The following is a 17,035-nucleotide window of genomic DNA, read 5'->3' as shown; positions in this document are numbered from 1 at the left end:
ATGTTTTGGAGATCTATATGTGGTTAAAAGTCAGTAGCTAAGAGAGGAATTAAAGCAGTTAACATGATAGGTTTGGAATCTATTATGGTTAATTAGTGAAGCTAAATTGGCATATTCCAAATTTAAATAGATGAACTAGTGAATGATCAAATTGGGCCTAACACTAATATATGTACATAAGTTCACTATATTATTATGATTTTAATTTGTACTATATTTTTGGCATTATAACACTCAAGTCAAACCATCATGCAGTAGTGTGTTGTCACTTACAGCTTTGTTAATTTAAGTTCTTAAAGTAGAATTGTTTTTATTTCTGTTAGGTTGTTTTAAAGCGTGTATATTGGTAACTTGGATTTTGTTTTAGTTAAAAATTGGATTTTATTCCTCTAGATTTGATATCTGAAAATAATATCATACGTAAAAGTTGTTGATTGCCAGACAACAATGTGTTTAGAGATTATACTGTTTTGAGTATTTAAACGTTTTGAGTTCTTCCTTTTCAATTTGTAATTTTTTTATTTTATTTTTTCTTCTAGAAAATAAAAAGAAAACGAGTACTTGTGTCTGATATTAGTTTGTGGTTCAGGAGCAACACCGAAGGGCGTTCTCAGGGTGATGGGTACCTGGACTAACTATCTATCATGTGAAAAGCCACTTACAGGTACTACCCGCTATATTATTGGAATTTTCTGTCTTTTTAAGCTAATCTTACCTAGTGTTCTTTATTCTCTCAGATAGAAATATCGCCCTTGCAAAATACTTGCGGAATCTCCAAATGATGGTAAGGGCCATGTTTCCCACTGTGTATTTCAAAGTGCCTAATTACTAGCGATGGGCCTAGACATGTTGAATTTTGTTGACCTTAATATGTAAAAAATGTATTACGTGTTTGTGTTTGATGTGTTTGTGGTGCGGTGGAAACCGATTTACAAGCCGGAGGCACAGAGCTAAACACAAATATGAGGTAATATACTATAAGATTAAACAAAGTTTTGCTTTAATTGTTGAAATATTATTGAAGTTACGATAACATTATATTTTGCTCCCATTGCGCCAGTTTTTATGGGTAATTCTCATTGGATTGATCTTTAAACTTTTATAATCCAGTCTTTAGTCGCTAATCTTGGCGTATCCACCGGGTAAGAAGCAAAATATTGTAGCCCTATCATCTATTTGGGTTTTGAATCTCTATTTGGGTTTTGATGTAGAGGTGAGAATCCCTAGTCCTTCTTTACTATTAAGCTCAATCCACTATACCTTAGATTATTAGTATTTAGCTTTTAAATTGGTTTTAATACCCTTATTGTTCGCTTCATGATCTTTTCTTGGTTGACTATTTTATCTTAATGCTAGGATCTCTTTTGGAGCATTTGTGGAAGTAAATGGGCTAGGGTTTTCAACAACGCAAGTTGTTATCTCTTATTTAGGATCATAGTAATGAAAACTTTTTTATGGTGAGAGTCCAACAATAAGTTTGTGAGGTTTAGAAAATCGCTCAAAGTTGTGAATGTATATGGTTGGATTAGTTTTGTACTTTATCAGTTTTTTTTCCCATATATATTATGGTTTCTTTGTAAAATAGTATGAAAATGTATTGTGTACAGGATAAATTTAGCTTAAATAAGAATTTATGATTTATGTATATGGTGCAAGAGGGGGCATCTTTTTGTAGGTGTAGCTGGTCGCTACAAAATATGAGAAATTATTTCTTTTTCATCAGCAACCCATTAGCAACGGTTCATAACCGTTACAAACGACTTTTAAATTAATTTTTTTTAAATTAACTAACAACTTTGCAACGGTTAAGAACCGTTGGTAATATTTTTATAAATTACCAACGCTTAAAAAGCGTTTGTGAAATTAAAAAACCGTTGCAAATATTTTAAATTTGTGTACAAAATAGTTATAAAAAGTGTTGCAAATCATTATTGCAACGCTTAAAAAGCGTTGGAAATTTATATTTGCAACGCTTATTAACCGTTGCAAAAATTTTCAACACTTTACCCACGCCATATTTGCAACGCTTAAAAAGCGTTGCGAAAATTATTCTCAACGCTTTTTTGCCGTTGCAAATAGCCTGTTATGGTGTAGTGGATAATAGCATAGTTCTCTTCGCTTGAGTTAGAATTCTTAGAACGAAGGTCATTTTAGGAGTTGATGAATGCTTTGAATTTATTTATAATAGAGGCATGTTCACTTTAATTTAAATCTATGCTTGAATTCTTCATTGATGTTGTATTTCCGAATTAAGTAATTGATGTGATATGTGTCTGTGTTTGTTTGTACTATCTGAGGCGAAATATTTTCATTATAGTTAGTCGGTTTATACTATATTATAGATTATAATACTTATTTATTTTGTTTAATTGTGTTTTTTTTTTTTTTTTTATAGCAATGACTCATCAGTCAATGAATGTGTCTAATAAGGTGATGAAAGTGGAAGAATGTTGAAGAGACTGAGGAGAATGCCAATGAAGGTGAAGTCGGAGGTAACAGTGACGATGAATATGAAGATGAGGATGGTAACGATGATGAGGATGGAGAAGACGAGGGTGACGATGATGGGGGAGACGTGAATGGTGGAGATGGTGATATTGTTGTTGACGGAGTGGTAGAAAAAATGCCTCAAAGAAAAGGAAGAGGGAGTGGAGGAAATGATGACTTAGAGTATTGCTAAGGCCAATATTGTGGTGGCCCAACGTACTCGTTCCTTTTGTATAACTATTTTGCGCACGTGATTTGTGATGTCTAAGATGAGAATATAATTTCATAATTATGACCTTATTTAGTTATTTATTTACTTAATTTTGTGCGCAATTTAAATTTTTGTATTTTACTGTTTTAAGAGGTGGCCAACTGAAGTGTGTTCAACACTCTACGAAGTTGAATCAATAGAACATCATGGATGAATGCAATGCGTTCGTTGAGAGGTGGCATCAAGAGATGAATAATTTCCACATGTCATTTGGAGGGCTGACTATCACCTTGGATGATGTGTCCCAAATTTTGGGTGTGCCGATCATTGGAAAAAATGTTCATAGAAGTATCAATGAGGCCTTGAAGCGCCCGAAGGCGGAGCAATTGCTCCATGAAGTTTTTGGGATATTGTTGGTTGCGGTGAAAGAAAAGTTGGAGAAATCTAGGTTTACGATCAGTGTGAGGTCGGAGTTTATCAGGAAACAGTTGGTGAAAAAATACAAACAACCAAAGGTCGAGAATAAGGGGAGGAAAACTATTAGGACGAGGTCGAGTATAAAAGAAATCCAATGTGCATTAAAAGGATATCTTCTGTATTTTTTTGGTTGTACCCTCTTCTACGCCAAGTTTGGACATGCAATTCTCATTGTTTATTTAAGGTTGCTTAGGGTATTGAAGGAGATAACGGAGTATGCTTGGGGTGCCGCTATACTTGCATATCTCTATCAGCAACTGGGGACTGCAACATGTGTTGATGTGAAATCGATTTCCAGCTATTTGACTCTCCTCAAGGTAATTGTGTTTTTTTTTTCTTTAATTATTGATCTTAGCCCATTTCGTTGAGCAAATGCAAGTAGGCAATTGATGTAGTATATCAATTAATAACAATTGATAACTAAGTTTCACACACATCCGACCAAATGAACCAAATTGCATCTTCGAATATAATATATGTTGGAATATTTGTTACTATATTTAGTATTATGAAGTATCTTGTGTATTTAGTAAGAGTATTATCTTCTCCTAGATATGTGGATCTAGGAGATCTTCTGTATTCTTGTATATATACCTAATGTAAAGATCAATAAAGTTATCGATCAGAAATATCTATTAAAACATCTTTGACATGGTATCAGAGCTAACTCCGATTTCCTTTCCACTACCCCATACTATAGGAATCGGAGCCCTTTTTTTGGTATTTGGTTTCTTTTTCTGGTCATATAATACTATTTATTACCCTCTCCCTACTTATCGTTCTTGTCTATTGATCTAGTTCATTGTTTGTGTTCTATATCATAATGACAGACTTAACTACCAAGAATGATTTCGTTGTTGTGCATTCCAATAACGATTTCGCTGAAATGTTTTCTAACTCTAAGGCAGAGAGTTCAAGTTCGAAGAGTCACTTAGTCACTGCTGCTGGATTTGTTGCCCAGTCAGGTATATCTAACTCTGCTCTTATTGCTTTTATTGGAAATAATGATTGGATAATTGACACGGGTGCTACTGATCATATGACTTGTGATCGCTGTAAATTTAACCATTTCTTCTCTAGTTTTTCCAAATCAGTCATTACTAATGCTAATGGTGTGTCATCTTCAGTTGTTGGTGTTGGAACTGTACCTCTGTCATCTTCTTTATCTATCCATGATGTTTTATTTGTTCCATCACTAAACTGTAACCTTCTCTCTGTTAGCCAGTTAACCAAATCTCATAATTGTGTTGCCTTATTTTTTCCTACTCACTGTATTTTTCAGAACATCCATACCAAGGAGAGGATTGGTAGTGGTAAACAAAGTGGAGGGTTGTACTATCTGGAGGATGGTTTTCAATGGTCCAATCAAGGAGTACAAGCTCATGTTATGAGTGACGATAAGGTTAATAAAAATAAAAACGAGATTTGGCTTTGGCATAGACGACTAGGACATCCCTCATTTGGTTATCTTAGGAGACTATTTCCATCTTTATTTAGTGGTTGTAGTCTTTCTGATTTTGCTTGTGAAACCTGTGTAATGGCGAAAAGCCATCGCACTGTTTCTATTCGAGTGATAATAAAGCTGATGCTCCCTTTTCTTTAGTTCATTCAGATGTTTGGGGTCCTGCCCCACGTCCTACATATAACGGGATGAAATGGTTTATTAGTTTTGTCGATGACTGCACTCGGATGACCTGGGTATATTTTTTGAAACATAAAAGTGATGTCTGTACTGTTTTCCCCCTTTTCCATCAAATGGTGCTCACACAGTTTGGAATCTCTATAAAGGTTGTTCGCTCTGATAATGAGGGTGAGTATTTCAAAAAAGAATTGACTGGCTTTATGCATTCGGTTGGTATTCTACATCAAACATCTTGCCCTTGTTCCCCTAAATAGCAGAACGAAAAAATAGACATCTTTTGGAGATCACTCGGTCTTTATTAATTGGTGGTCATGTCCCATCTCACTTATGGGGCGAAGCTTTGACCTCTGCTATTTACTTGATGAATCGTACACCTTCTAGTGTTGTCCCATTTAGAAGACCCTTAGATGTGCTTTCGGATCACTATACGCTTCCGCCCATTGTTCATTTAGCACCCTATATCTTTAGGTGTGTGGTGTATGTTCACTTACATACACAACAACGCACCAAACTTGATCCACGTGCGTTGAAGTGTGTTTTTGTTGGGTATAGCTCAACTCAGAAGGGTTATAAGTGTTACCATCCATCTTCTAAATTTTTTTTTTGTCTCAATGGATGTCATTTTCCATGAACACGAACATTTTTATATAGAGATCACTGATTCTTCACTTCAGGGGGAGAATAGAAATGAAATGCAGAATCATAATGATATAATGGTCTTTGATTTATCGAGACCACAATCACCTAGTCATAAAAACTCAATAGAAGAAGTCGATGCAACCTCCACTGAGTGCTCAAGTAAAGGATGTGATGATCAAGTCCATGATAGTACATTACCTCCTCCAACGGATCTACTAATCTAATCTTCTCCAGAACAATCTTCTCCAGAAGACTCATTAGAGGTATCGCCTTACTCTATTATTGTTGATTCTAATACTCATAATGACTCTATTATTGTTGATTCCAATACTCATAATGTTGGTGATGTTAATCCACCTAGTCTTAATACTGAACTAGCTCAATATCATCTTCCACCTCGTTCTAACCGTGGCCAACCACCAATTAAATATGAACCTGATCCTAAGGCTAAAGTGAAATATCCCATAAGCAACCATGTGTCTACTCACAAGTTGTCCAAGTCATATGCATCTTATGTATTCCAGTTATCATCTGTCTCTATTCCTAGTAAAATACAGGAAGCTTTAGCATATTCTAGATGGACTAAAGCTATGGCAGCACTGAAAAAGAATGCCACTTGGGAACTTGTAATTTTACCCAAGGGAAAGAAGATAGTGGGGTGCAGATGGGTATTTACAGTCAAGCTCAAAGCAGATGGGACTATTGAGAGATACAAAGCTCGGCTGGTTGCAAAAGGGTATATGATAAGAGCCCAAAACTGTAGTTTTAACCCTGTAACAGTCATACTATTAGACCAATTATGTGAGTAATAATTAAGAGTTAACACCGATTACGTGTTTTTATGCATTCTGAGGCTTCAAAGTCCATTATGTGCAGAAATGTGCCACTTTAGCGAGATAAAGGAGCAAAGGTCGGTTACTAAGGAGTTCCGTGATTAAAGGCCAAGATTCAAGAAGACAAAGCCTTTCTAAAGCCCGGTCAAAAGCTGAAGTCGACGCGGGCAGAAACAACACACAAGTCAATAGAACTTCCGAAGGCCGTATCTTTGGACTCAGGCCTCGGAATGGGGCCTACCTTATGTCAAAACAACCGGCTCAGAAAGAGCTTTCCAATGGTTTAAGCCTTGATCCAATCAGAGGAGCAAAAGTGGACGAAAAGTCTGTTGAAGCCAACTGTAGCTGAAGAGGCCTTTTTGGACTGAAAGAATTGGGTTTTGGGCCTGATTCTCTGGCCCAAAACATGGCTCCAAGCCCATGCACGATTTTTGGATCTGAAAGTATAAAAACAAAAGCTTAGCTCTTTGTTAATGGTAGATAGTTAATGGTAGCTAGTTAGACCTAAAACTATAGATAATTATAGATCTAGTTTTCATGTAATAAAATTAAGTTTAGTTTAAATTCAATTCTTGTTTTAGATTAAACTCTTAGAATCATTATTCTTCATTAGTTTGATTAATAAAATAGCTAGTTTGTCAATTTCGATTCTTGTCATTTACAATTGTGTAGATCTAAATTCCCTTATTACGTAGATAGCTAGACTTAGATTAGTTAGATTATTAATTTAATATTTGAATCATTGTTTTATTATTCATTAGATTAATAAAATAGTGTTCTCCATAAGTTAGTTTCATTTCCATTAATTGTTTAGTTTCAATTCGTAGATTTAAGTAATTGTCATTATTAGTTTAATTCAATTATTGCATTAGTAGTTTTGAATTGAGTTTAAACAAGCAAAGTTTCAATCTTTATATCATGTCTTGTTTGAATTCCATTGGGAATGATAGCGTGATGATTCTCGGCTAAACCTCCATTGAGGGGGTTGAGAAGCCTTGATGAAAGCTTGATTCCGATTATCGTAGAGTCATCGTAATTTCCTTTCCACTCTAGAAACGATTAGTTCACCATGAGAATGGGTTTAATCGTTCACATACTAGTTATGAATTGGTAGAAATGCCATGTGTAATTAGGGATTAGGAGTAACCATATTGTTCTGCGAAGCAGTTCAATTCGGATTACGACGATTCGTCGTTAGTAGGATTAAGTCGAGTTAAGGTGGAATCAATCCCCCTCTAACTCCTCATCATAGAATCAACGTAGCATTCCTATAGTAGTTCTAATAGTCGACTAGTTGCATCTTGTGGGTAGTTGCATCGTAGTCAAGTTGCCACTTCGTAAATCTCTCATTAGACTTTAGAGTTAAGAGTACTTGTACGTAGAGAACACAGCATGCGGAAGGACTAGGAGTGGAACGAATCACTCTACTCCACTATATCTCATAGGATTGAGAGTAGAATCTTTGATAAAATATAGGCACATAAGATAGTTTTAGTTTACTTACGTTTTGAGTTTCATCGTTCATTTCGTAGGTAAACTATTCAATTTTATGTTTTATCAGTATACACAATTTTATGGTGTAGATTATCAAGAAACTTTTGCACCGGTTACTAAACTCAATACTGTGAGAGTACTTTTGTCCTTAGCATCTAATAAAGATTGACCTTTTCTTCAGTTTGTAAAAAATGCTTTCTTGCATGGAGATCTTACTGAAAAAGTATATATGGATCCTCCTCCAGGTATACTAGAATACTCAGATACAACAATGGTCTGTAAACTAAAGAAGGCATTGTATAGGTTAAAATAGTCCCCAAGAGCTTAGTTTGGCAGGTTCACCAAGTCTATGAAGAAGTTCGGCTACAAACAAAGCAACTCGGATCACACTTTGTTTTTAAAACACAGAAGAGGTCAAATCACTGCTTTGATTATCTATGTTGATGATATGGTGGTGACAGGTGATGATCATGAGGAGATTTCTAGCTTACAACAGTATCTGGCTTCTGAATTTGAAGTGAAATAGCTCAGAGACCTTAAATATTTCCTTGGGATTGAGGTAGCCCGATCAAAGAATGGTATTTTCTTATCCCAACGGAAATACATTCTTGATTTATTATCTGAGACGAGAATACTTGGATGTAAGCCAGTTGATACTCCCACTGAGCAGAACCACAAGCTGTTTCTGTGTTTGAATGCAACTCCAACCGATAAGGGGAGATATCAGAAGCTTGTAGGGAAACTGATCTATTTATCGCATACCAGGTCAGATATTGCATATGCAGTTAGTGTCGTGAGTCAATTCATGCATGACCCACGTAAACCTCATACGGATGCTGTAGAGCGCATATTGAGATATTTGAAATCTGCTCTGGGTAAAGGCTTATTGTTCTCTAAACATGATCACCTAAAAGTAGAAGGCTACACTGATGCAGATTAGGCAGGTTCAGCCGACAACAGAAGGTATATCTCAGGATACTTCACTTTTGTAGGTGGAAACCTTGTGACTTGGAGGAGTAAAAAACAGCCAGTAGTATCAAGATCAAGTGCTGAAGCTAAATATAGAGGTATGGCATATGGGGTATGTGAGTTGTTGTGGTTGAGAAACTTGTTGACGGACTTGGGTGTTAAACCAAAAGTGGAAATGAATCTGATTGTGACAATAAATCGGCTATAGAGATAGCTCATAATCCCGCTCAACATGATGATGGCCGAAGCATGTGGAGATTGATAGACATTTTATCAAAGAGAAACTTGAAGCTGGAATTATTACTTTTCCATTTGTAAAGTCTGAAGACCAACTAGCAGATGTCCTTACTAAAGCAGTCACTAGCAAGGCGTTTATTGACTCTCTTGTCAAGTTGGGCATGTGCGATATCCACGCACCAACTTGAGGGGGTGCTGAAATACTATTGAGCGCGTGCGCGCCTTGTCCAGGCAACAATAGAGCGCGGGTCGCGCCTAACGATCTGGAAGTCGCCAAAGGCATGAGCAAACCACGCGCCTTGTCCAGGCATACGGAGAGCGTGGGTCGCGCCTAACGATCTGGAAGTCGCCAAAGGCATGAGCACGCCACGCGCCTTGTCCAGGCATACGGAGAGCGTGGGCCGCGCCTGACACTAAAGAGAAAAAAATGTTTTGTTCTCTCTATTTGACTCTCTTGTCAAGTTGGACATGTGCAATATACATGCACCAACTTGAGGGAGGGTGTTCGAATATTTGTTACTATATTTAGTATTAGGAAGTATCTTGTGTATTAGTAAGAGTATTATCTTCTCGTAGATATGTGGATCTAGGAGATCTTCTGTATTCTTGTATATATACCTAATGTAAAGATCAATAAAGCTATCAGAAATATCCATTAAAACATCTTTGACAATATCCACACCAAATTGCATCTTCGAACAACGATACACATCTCAATCTTATTGTGAAAAAATAAACAAACTTGAAAGCATTAGTGTTGAGTAACATGTCAATAATTTCCAAATATGATAATCAAAAGAGTGACGGTGTGAATACCTGCCCATAGTACAAAAATGGAGCAAAAGCAAGAACGAAAACCATCCCAACTGCCACTCCCATCATCCAAAACCTCTAAAAAATCCTCCTCTACAATAATGTCTCAACAAATACACAAAGTACACTGGTGTTTACACGACAAACAAATGCTTCAAACACAACAACAATGCAAAAACAAAATCCCTCGACAAATCTCTTCCTTCCTCCAAAAACGAAAGTGATATCAACAAAAAACCAAGAAAAACCCCATTATACTGAAAATGCATGTGATCTACAATAAACAAAGCCGGAGAGCACACGATCAAAACCAAAGGCATTCTCTTTCTCCAAACCCCAAAATTTCTACTCAATCTATAAACTCCGTAGTAAAGACACAAATTAGAAACAATAACAATAAGTCTCTGAATGTAAATCACTGAGTTTGCACTGTAGTTCAAACCCTGATGAAGATTTACAATCTTGGGATCAACAAAATAGGCGAAAATGGAGAGAAACCGTTGGAAATAAGCAAATAGTGGTGGGTAATCGAGAGTCCTTGGACTTGTTTCATCTGAGTACCATTGAGAGAGAGGAAGAAAAGAAGTGAGAGCTAGCCAATGACGATGGACTTCGAAATCACTACTTCGGAATGAGAGAATAAGAAGAAGTTTTATACAGGTAGCAATGCCCGCAAACCAGAATAGGTCCTCCATGATATGTTAAAAATTTAGGGATAGAATTAAGGTTTGTGGTTCGATATTCTTCATGTTATCTCCTTATCGAAACCTGCAAAGATCACATATAACACACAGTGAAAAATAGAAATGATATTAGTCTTTGTAGGAAATTTGATGGATTTTTACACCTATGTGCTATGTAAAATAATGAGGCCCAACCCATTTGACACCCCTAAATGTCCGAGAGAAGCTCAACTCCATTTCCTTTCACTACTCCACATTCCTTCTCCCATTCACTCGGAGAAAAAAAATGTTGCGTCAAGTGACCCGAAACCTTGTATCCAGAGCCATCACAATAAGGACTAGATCATTTGCGGTTGATTTAGAAGTGAATCCACCAACGGACTTGACTTTCATTGAGGCATGGAAGAAAATTATTCCAAATATCGATCCACCAAAAACACCTCTTTCTTTCATGAAATATCGCCCCCTACTCCAAACACTATCCCATCTAAACTTACTGTCAATTTCGTCCTTCCTTATCACTCTCAACTCTCCACCAATGATGTTTTATTTTTTTATTTGATGGGTGTTTTGGTCATTTTGTGGATCTGATTGTCTTTTTTTAGGGTTAGGGTTATAATTCGGATTGATTAACAAAGAGATTTACTTCGTTGATTCACACTTGTGTTAATAATTGGGATGCATGAAGAGTATTGGCATTTGTGGTTGTATTTTTTATTTTTGTTTTTCCTTACTCTTGTACTTTTTAGCTGGAGAAATCATCCTCTTAAAGTTGGCCAATTGGAGATAAATGAATTCAGGAGTTGAGATGACATTTCAGAAATGAAATATCAGTTCAACTCCTTATGCTAGTAAGATGGACTCATAGATGAGTACATCTTGCTAGGGATCGATCTTAAGTCCGTTTTCGGGTTCGTCTATGAACCCAAAATGGATTTGAGATGGTAGTGATCTGTTTCTAAAAATATGTAGCTAGACTTTGCATGAGTATGATTAATCATTTAACTTCTGCTCTCTTTAGTTTCTTGTTTAAACAACTAAAGCTTATTTTTTTTTAACCTTGTCTTGCATGTTAAGTTATCATAGGAAGTAAAAAAACAAAAAGTTTAAAACCCTACTCACATAGTTCTTTAAGGTGCTAGGATTTCAGTTGTAACATCATCCTAATAGTTTAGGTTGGAACGAAAACCCTTACTCTAACCATACACGCGAAGACACGTGAGTAAGGAATACTTGAGTTTGGTACATAAATGGTTGTGTAACTTGAATAGATATAAAACTATTCAAAGTGCTTACATCAAATGGCGCCACTGCTGGGGGATATCTATTCAAGTTACACATGTAAAATTCCACGACGCTCTGATACTATGTTAAATTCCATGTTAATGGTGATGCTAGGAAAGTTATGACGATGAGAGATGGGAATATAAAAAGAAGAAGAACAGAGATTGATTAATTGATAGAGATTGAGTTGGTTATAGATTGATTAGGGCTAGAGAGTTATTGTTCTCTATCCAGAGTTACATATTTATACTAGCCTACCTTGGGTGTGAAGTAACCCAAAACATGAGAATAAAAACTACTAGATATGGATGAGTTTGACTTATAATCCACACTTATAGAAACGTGGGACTTTACTTATGTCAACTACGTATAGGGGGCGAACGCCCTCAAACCAAGAGCAAACAAGGGGCGCACGCCCTCATATTCTAATATATATGGTGCCCACCTAGTCGAAACGAAACTAAAATTGATCAATCACATATAACCTGAGTCTGAAGGAGTGGGTGAAAATAAAAAAAAGTATGGCTGTAGCCAATCAAGTGAACATTAGACGATCAATAGCATGATGGGCAACAATTTCCCGCTCTGACCAATGTACTTATGTACCGATGAGAAAAAATTGCAACTAGAAGTCTAGCTGGATATACAAATTATAAGTACAATAAGATGGAAACATGAAAATCTTTTGATTTACATACATGAATTAGTTAAAATCTTCCTTGTCTTCCTCCCTAACAATTGAACTACTATGTTGAAGAACCTGGGAATTGGAAATCATATGAGGTTAACCATAACCAGAACAAAACATTTCGATATTGAAGATCATTATAAGACATATACTAAAAAAAAAGAAAGAAAGAAAGAACATTTAATAGAAGTAAGGGAAAAGAAACAAACCGTGATGAGCATATGTATAAGCACTCCTCCAAGAATAGATGTGATCCCCTTCCTTTAGTTTCTCCCTCCCAATCTTGTACGTTAGTTAGCAATTCCATTTCTCACTCTCTCTTCTCGCAGTTACTATCTGATCTTACTTTTGTTCGCCTATCTAGAAATCAGTTTGACTATGCATTGGTCTTAAGAAATATGTTGTGAAGTGCGACGAGAAGAACTAAAACTTCAAAGTTGCCAAAGAGTCCAACTTAACATGATTTAACAACTACTAATGATGTTTTCAACAGCATCTTGTCCCAACTAATTACATATTTGATGGTAGTTAAACTTTTCGAAAACTATTGTCGTCTATTATCCTTTATCTCTTATCATGCCTAATTTCTAAGATTGACAAAGATTTCAGTATATTACAACCATTCTTTATTTCAAAGAGCCAGTTAAGAAGTAAAACAAACCTTTTCACATGTATAAAAACCGCTAAACAACATTACTAACAACATCACCAAAAAAGGGTGTAAAGTTAAAATGCAAAACCCAAATCCAGAAAAAGCATCAAAAGTCAAAACTACTAAAGTTTTAGCTCATTTCAAGACCACACCAGCCAACCCACATATTCATACAATCTAACACATTAAGAGCAAGATAAGCTATATTTAGGGAACAACCAACTACAGTGAATCATTACAAAGAAACAACACAGATAGAACCTAAATAGCCAAATATCCAACCCTCTCAAATTTAATTGGCAAGAACCTCAAAGGAGTAGGACTGTGAAGACAAACATAGATTAAACACAATAAATTTTGAAGTGAAATGAGAAATTCTAACTAATAGACTTTATATACGTAATGAAAAGAAACGAAAAATTCTAACTAATAGAGTTTATATACGAAATAAAAAGAAACGAGAAATTCTTACCAAATCTTACTAATGAAAATGAAGAAAATAAAAAAACGAAGCATCATGAACTTGTGTGGCACGAAAGGGGAAGCACGCACCTGATGTGGCAAACAAGATGCTACATTTTTTGTAAGATAGTGGTATAAACTAAGATCCCAAAAATCAAATGAATGTCTATGGTGGTATACAAATATTAGCCACTGTTATTACAAAAACAGTAGTATATAAATTCATACCTACCATGTTATATGTGTCTTTCTATAGTAGGGTGATGTCCGAGCATAACCACAACCTACTCTAGTAAGGACAACAAATGTTCCTAATATAATTAAAATGATCTCGTTGAACTTTCGTTTCCAATAGAGAGAAAAGAGAAATTTTGAGTTCTAGTCCAACTTTATTTACTTCTAACGCTTTGGGAGGGATATTAATTGATAAACGTTAAAAGATAAATAGTTTACCTACGAAATAAACAATGAAACTCAAAACGTAAGTAAACTAAAACTAATTTGTTACGTGCCTATATTTTATCAAAGTTTTCTACTCTCAATTCTATTAGATATAGTGGAGTAGAGTGATTCGTTCCACTCTTAGTCCTTCCGCATGCTATGTTCTCTACGTATAAGTACTCTTAACTCTAAAGTCTAATGAGAGATTTACGAATGGCAACTAGACTACGATGCAACTACCCACAAGATGCAACTAGTCGACTATTAGGACAACTATGGGAATGCTACGTCGATTCTATGATAAGGAGTTAGAGGGGGATTGATTCCACCTTAACTCGACTTAATTCTACTAACGACGAGTCGTCGTAATCCGAATTGAACTGCTTCGCAGAACAATATGGTTACTCCTAATCCCTAATTACAATGGCATTTCTACCAATTCATAACTAGTATGTGAACGATTAAACTCATTCTCATGGTGAACTAATCGTTTCTAGAGTGGAAAGTTAATATACGACGACTCTACGATAATTGGAATCAAGCTTTCATCAAAGCTTCTCAACCCCCTCAATGGAGGTTTAGCCGAGAATCATCACGCTATCATTCCCAATGGAGTTCAAACAAGACATGATAGAAAGATTGAAACTTTGCTTGTTTAAACCCAATTCAAAACTACTAATGCAATAATTTGGATTAAACTAATAATGACAAATAATTAAATCTACGAATTGAAATTAAACAATTAATGGAAATGAAACTAGATTATGGAGAACACTATTTTATTAATCTAATGAATAATAAAACAATGATTCAAATACTAAATTAATAATCTAACTAATCTAAGTCTAGCTATCTACGTAATAAGGGAATTTAGATCTACACAATTGTAAATGACAAGAATCGAAATTGACAAACTAGCTATTTTATTAATCAAACTAATGAAGAATAATGATTCTAAGAGTTTAATCTAAAAGAAGAATTGAATTTAAACTAAACTTAATTTTATTACATGAAAACTAGATCTATAATTATCTATAGTTTTAGGTCTAACTAGCTACCATTAACTATCTACCATTAACAAAGAGCTAAGCTTTGGTTTTTATATCTCAGATCCAAAAATCGTGCATGGGCTTGGAGCCATTTTTGGGCCAGAGAATCAGGCCCAAAATCCAATTCTTTCAGTCCAAAAAGGCCTCTTCAGCTGCAGTTGGCTTCAACAAACTTTTCGTCCACTTCTGCTCCTCTAATTGGATCAAGGCTCATACCATTGGATAGCTCTTTCCGAGCCGGTCGTTTTGACATAAGGTAGGCCCCATTCTGAGGCCTGAGTCCAAAGATACGGCTTTCGGAAGTTCTGCTGACTTGTGTGCTGTTTCTGCCCGCGTCGACTTCAGCTTTTGACCGGGCTTTAGAAAGGCTTTGTCTTCTTAAATCTTGGCTTTTAATCACGGAACTCCTTGGTAACCGACCTTTGCTCCTTTATCTCGCTAAAGTGGCACATTTCTACACATAATGGACTTTGAAGCCTGAAATGCATAAAAACACGTGATCAGTGTTAACTCTTAATTATTACTCACATAATTGGTCTAATAGTATGACTGTTACAGGGTTAAAACTACAGTTTTGGGCTCTTATAATATACCCTTTTGCAACCAGCCGAGCTTTGTATCTCTCAATAGTCCCATCTGCTTTGAGCTTGACTGTAAATACCCATCTGCTTTGGTTAAAACTACAGTTTTAGACACCCAGTTGATCCATACGCTAAATATAGAGAGAAACCACCGTTTCCCCAGAAATTAGCTATGTTAAATAGGGATACAAACTTTGACGAGATTAGGGAAGTTTTCATAAATCTAACGATAAACCTACCCTTTCTCGAAGCAATTAAAAAATTATCTCACCACGCTAAGTTTCTTAAAGAGTTGTGCACTACTAGGCGTAAGACTAATATTCCTAAAGACGCCTTTCTAACTAAACAGTTTCCAACTTTATCAGAACATAATGGAATCGTTAAGTACAAGGACCCTGGTTGTCCTACTGTACAATGCATCTTAGGAGATTCACACACGACGACCACTTTACTAGACCTGGGGGTGAGTGTTAACTTACTCCCGTATTATCTATACAAACAAATAGGTCTACAAGAGATGCAACCTACTAAAATGATGTTGCAATTAGTGGATCGATCTATTAAGTATCCTAAGGGTGCGGTTGAAAACATGCTTGTTAAGGTCTAGGATTTCTTCTATCCTGCTGATTTTGTTATCCTCGATACAGAAGTCGCTAACGACTCTGTTCCAATCATTTTAGGGCATCCTTTCTTGGCAACTGCCAACGCGCTCATAAACTGCCGCGATGGTTCGATGTCCTTGTCTTTTGGCCATCTTTCTGTTGAGGTAAATGTTTTTAAAATGATGAAACAGTTACCAGATTTGTCTGTAGATGGGGAGGCTAGCATGATTGAGAGCTTAGCTCAAGATTACTTTAATAACACGTTTCCAGAAAACCATATGCATAAATTCCTTTCTTTTGGAAGTTCAGATTTTGTCGATGACACCTACTTAGAGGAAGTCAACACCATCTTCGAGTCTACACAAATCGTAGACCCTTCTATTGCTCCATCTACAAAGTTTGAAGACCTGCTGCCTAAACAAGTATTCATTACTTAAGATGAGGACCTTCCAGAAGCATTTATCGATATTCCTTCCACCCCGGTGCTTAAACCTCTTCCTCCTAAGTTAAAGTATATTCAACTTGATTTGGATGGTAATCATCCGGTAATAATATCTTCTCTGTTATTTAAGGAGGAAGAGACACGTTTGATCAGGGTGATTAGGGAACATCGTTCTGCGATTGGTTAGTCCCTAGCCGACATTAAGGGAATTGACCCTAATGTATGCACTCATCGTATCCATTTAGAGGATAATGCAAAGACTTCTCGCGAACCTCAGCGTCGCTTGAACCCTGCCATGAAAGAGGTGGTCAGGGAAGAAGTCTTCTACGGTTTTCGATCTTGGGTATCA

This window comes from Coptis chinensis, chromosome 7 (genome assembly GCF_015680905.1).
Source record: "Coptis chinensis isolate HL-2020 chromosome 7, ASM1568090v1, whole genome shotgun sequence".
NCBI lineage: Eukaryota > Viridiplantae > Streptophyta > Magnoliopsida > Ranunculales > Ranunculaceae > Coptis > Coptis chinensis.
Note: the sequence above shows the minus strand (reverse complement) of the source record.